The sequence below is a fragment of the Myotis brandtii genome, unplaced genomic scaffold (genome assembly GCF_000412655.1).
Source record: "Myotis brandtii unplaced genomic scaffold, ASM41265v1 scaffold907, whole genome shotgun sequence".
Taxonomy (NCBI): domain Eukaryota; kingdom Metazoa; phylum Chordata; class Mammalia; order Chiroptera; family Vespertilionidae; genus Myotis; species Myotis brandtii.
The window spans coordinates 1,255,015-1,259,800 of NW_005371734.1; the positions used below are offsets into that span (position 1 = coordinate 1,255,015).

Here is a 4,786-nt window from a genome sequence, read left to right on the forward strand (position 1 = left end):
TAAACTGTCCTGCTCTGTCTCCCTCCTCACTAACTTGGAGGACGCCAGTGGTTACCTGGACTGGGAGGTAGGGGTCCATGGGATTCTAAATGAATTCATCAATGAAAAAAGTGTCAAACGTACAGCCAAATATTTACCTGAGGTTGCTAAGGAGCAAGACTGGGATCAGATCCGGACAATAGACTCCTTGCTCAGGAAAGGTGGCTTTAAGGCTCCAATTACCAGTGAACTCAGAAAAGCGATCAGACTCACCAGGTACTGAAGTGAGAAAGTGACAATCGGTTATGCAGAATATATTGCTTCTCCACTGCACTGTTTCCAGATTGGCACTCTTCATGCCCCGCCCCTCTACAATCATTACTCCTGACACACGGCTGCATGACCAGTCCCACCCCCCACCCCCACCCCCTGAGGCCACCGATGGCTATGACGTCACTGAAGCAGACACCTCCTCTTCTGGTCCCATTACTTCTATTACTACACCATTTTATGAGGCTAGCTTCCGTTGCCAAGTCTGCCTCCAGCTGACTCGAGGGAGGGGTGGGAGGGGGGTGTTATATTGAATGAAACAGAACTCGCAGGGCCCAAGCCTTATTTCCTCATTATGGGGTTCGTTGGATTGGGGCTCCTCCATGACTAGTGAGAATTGCCTGTGGGTACAGAAGGCCCTCGGCATGCACATGGCCACCTGCTTGCTGGCTACACAGTGGGAGCTGGAAGTCATGATTCCTGAAGGCTGACCCCACTTGCACCCTTGTAGCCTCCCCAGATCCAGTAGATGTGTTTTCCCCTGACAGTCTGGGCAACGGAGACCAACAAGACACATTTTTAGGTTGTTTTAAATTCCTTTTTTTAAACGTCCAGTTTATTGCATACCAACAGTTTATGACAACCTCCATGCTTCATAAGTGGACGCCATGTTCGGGTTGGCCATGGACACCACGAGTCCTGTGAGGCTCCTGGACAGACACCCACATCCAGATTGAAAGCCCCCGATGGCGTGGCAGATCGCATTCGTGGCTGGCGCTCTTCTCGCAGTGAATCTCCTGGTACTGCACAGGGAGCTCTGTGGTGGAACCTGCTGAGGAATGAACTGGGACGCCTGCAGGAGGCCCTGACATCCTTGCCCTGTGCAGTGTGAAAGGGGAGGCCTCCTCCTTACCACTTGCTACCTCGCTCCTCGCCTGGTGGCAGTGCCTATAGCTGCATCTAGGTTCACAGAAGGCATGGATGTTCAAACAAGCACCTGGGTTGGGCTGTAGAAAGACACATTGTCGCAGGAGAAAACCCAGGGTCTCCAAGCTGCTTTTGTCTTTTCAGGCAAACATCTTTAAGGGACTGAAAAGCAGAGGAGTTCCTTTTCCTAGTTTCCCTGTAGAAGTGAGAAGACAGTTGATTCAGTCCTTCACAGGACTTTAGAACAAAGCTGTGTAATTAAACAAGGTGAATCGTTATCTTGCCTAATATGCTGGGAATCTTCACCCCACGAGGGCAGGGTTCCAAACAGCTCATTTTAGTCTCAGTCATTCCGTTTTCCTGTGGCATATTTCCCTTTCTCATAGCTGCTGACTAAGTACCTGTCAACAAGTTCCTCTTCCCTCTTGCCCAGCCTTCACTCCCTTGGTGCAGAGCTGATGGCAGCTGGGACTTGAAAGGGGTGTGGCAGCACTGTCACGGAGGCACTGCTGGAAGGGCTCCCAGGAGGAGTGGCCGGTAGGAGGAGAGACCCTAAGGCAGTGGTTCTCAACCTTCCTAATGCCATGACCCTTTAATACAGTTCCTCATGTTGTGGTGACCCCCAATTTCATTGTTACAAATTGAACATAATTAAAGCATAGTGATTAATCACAAAAACAATATGTAATTATATATGTGTTTTCCGATGGTCTTAGGCGACACCTTGTGAAAGGGTCGTTCGACTCCCAAAGGAGTCGCGACCCACAGGTTGAGAACCGCTAATCTATAGGGCTACACTTCATTATTATCCAAATGTTCTATGTTAAAAGTTGTGTTTAATTTCTAAAGATTAAAAAAAAGCAAAAAAAATGGTGCTAAAATTTTACCCCTGAGCACGCTCAGTGAAACTGCTCATGCAAGCATTTACAGTGCCAGGCTTTTCAAGCCTATTGTTTCTCATAGAAATGCTGCCCCATTTGTCTTCCCCAATGTATAGTGAGATAATTTTATTTTATTTTATCTTATTAGGGATGGGGTAGGATACCTGCCATTAAGAAAATGAACAGAAAAAATTGAACCCACACACGAGGGGGATGGGGGATCTGCACAAGAACTGGGCTGGTGAAGCCCAGCACCACACTGCAGTGGGCTCCCAGTCCCTGAGCTCCACCCAGGCCCAGCAGCAGAGATGCTCAGGGGTCTTCCTGCTTGTCACGGGGACTCCAGAGTTGACCAAGGAAAGTTAGATGGCCCTGGAAAGAATGGCACTGTCTGTGTTCGTCTTAAATGGGTCCTAGTCAGGAAGCAGTCTGGGAGTGCACGGTCATGGCCACCTCATGAAGGTGTGGCAGGTGGCTCTCAGGAAAAACACTGAGTCTGGATCATCCGTGTGGCCGTTGTGCAGAGGGGGATGACAGCTCCCAACTAGCACTGAACTGCTCTCCGCGCACTCCACCTGCACAGTGATGAGGGCGGCCAGTCCACATGTGAGTGGTGGGTTTAAAGAGAAGGGATGGTTTTGCTTTGCTCCGTTTGTCCTCGGGCTGCTCAAGCTGAACAGTAGGTGACCACTGTTTTCAAGGAACCAACCCCATGTGGCTGGTTTGGTTCAGAGCTTGTTTCATCCCTGGCAGTGAGTGCCTTTTGGTCTGGAAAGTTAGCTTGTCTCATAACACCCACAGCTAGGAATTGCTCCCACTGTGAGGTTCTTAAACTTTTTTTGCTTCATAATTAATATTAAAGCAATTCATGTTAGAGAGCCTTTCAATATGAAAGGTTTGTAATGGAGACATAACATTTTGTTGTTTATAATAAAAATCATCTATACAGAGGTCCTAGGTGTTAATATTTGCACAAGATCTGTTGTCCATGTTAACACCTACAATTTCACTAACTGTTGGTGTTATTTTCCATTGAGATTCTGGAGGCTAGGGAGCTTGTGTGTTTTTTGTTAATTTTCCTATTTCCTTGAAGCAAGAGACTTTATATAGCCTTCAAGTGCAAGGACTTCAGACCAATTCTTTGTATTACACTTGGTTGCCTCTTGGCTATATAACTGCTGAGTGCAAATCATTGAACTCTTTAAGAAAGTATTGTAGAGAATAAATCATTATGGGTAAAAATTGTTCTTTGTCCTGCCTTTTTCCTTTTTTTAAAAAAGTAGTTTATTGATTTTTAGAGAGAGGAAGAGAAAGGGAGAGAAAAGCATTGATGTGAGAGAAAATAATTGATCGCTGCCTCCTGCACGCCCCCTACCTGGGATTGAGCCCACAACCCAGGCATGTGCCATTGACCAGGAGTCTAACCTAGTACACAGGACTAAGCCCAACCAACTGAGCCACTACGGCCGGGCATCTCATTTTTTTTTTTTTGGCGGGGGGGGGTGATAGGCTGCCTCCTGCACGCCCCCTACCTGGGATTGAGCCCACAACCCAGGCATGTGCCATTGACCAGGAATCTAACCTAGTACACAGGACTACGCCCAACCAACTGAGCCACTCTGGCCGGGCATCTCATTTTTTTTTTTTTTTTTGGAATAGTGGTATCAGTCATCCTATTTTTAAAGACAGCCAACCAGTTGGTATTCATTCAGGCTACATATTTTGTGTGGTGTTCATGACCTCCAATAATATTTCACTTGTATATTTTTTTGTGTTTGGAAGCAATGCCACAGTACTGGTTTATTAGAGTCAAGTTTCCTGAACCAGGGTTTATGAACCCTTGAAAGTTTGGACTTTGGAAAGAAGACTCATAGATCTCATTAGCTTTTCCAATAAAACTGACCTTGCCCATAAAGTTAAAAACTGAAGAGGGGGGAGAAATACTCAAATATAAGATATCATTTGGTGACATTAATCCACCCTGGGACACTAGTATGTTCTGACCTAATGGAAAAGGTTGATAGTTCTTAGAAGGCCCAGAAAAGATGAGATGTATTTGGAAAAAAATGACAAATAGTTTTCAAACAAATATATTCTGAGATTGTCAGTCTTTGGTTTAAATTTTTATTTACAAGGATGTAATTTCTCAAATTTAAGATATCATTTGGTGACATTAATCCACCCTGGGACACTAGTATGTTCTGACCTAATGGAAAAGGGTAATAGTTCCTAGAAGGCCCAGAAAAGATGAGATGTATTTGGAGAAAAATGACAAATAGTTTTCAAACAAATATATTCTGAGATTGTCAGTCTTTGGTTTAAATTTTTATTTACAAGGATGTAATTTTTTTTCTCCTTAAAATACCCAGTTCTGAGGCCTGGCAGAAGTCATAAGCATATGACCACATGTTAGATGTCAGGGTTATATGATAATTTTGGAAAAACTATGAACAATTGATTAAAGAGTTTGGCAATAAAAAAAAAAGAGTTAGACTTTGAATACCCTTCAAAAGGCACAGACAGCCAATCAATGATAAAGAAGTGGCAAGAACCAATCAGAAGAGGATTGTGTCATCATAAGGTAAGTGACACTCTTCTATGATATATCTAACCGAAGCCCAGAGGAGTCAGAGCTTTTAGAAGATTTAGAAATGGGAATCCTATAAGAATACACCACCACCAAGCTACTTGAGTCTATCTGTCCCTGGAGAAAAAGAAGAGCTTTGAAT

General features: G+C 44.6%; 1 pseudogene; it reads left to right on the plus strand.

Moving 5' to 3' along the window:
* Nucleotides 1-392, plus strand: part of LOC102249126 — a 1,172-nt pseudogene extending 780 nt beyond the window's left edge.
* Nucleotides 393-4,786: the final 4,394 nt, after the last annotated feature.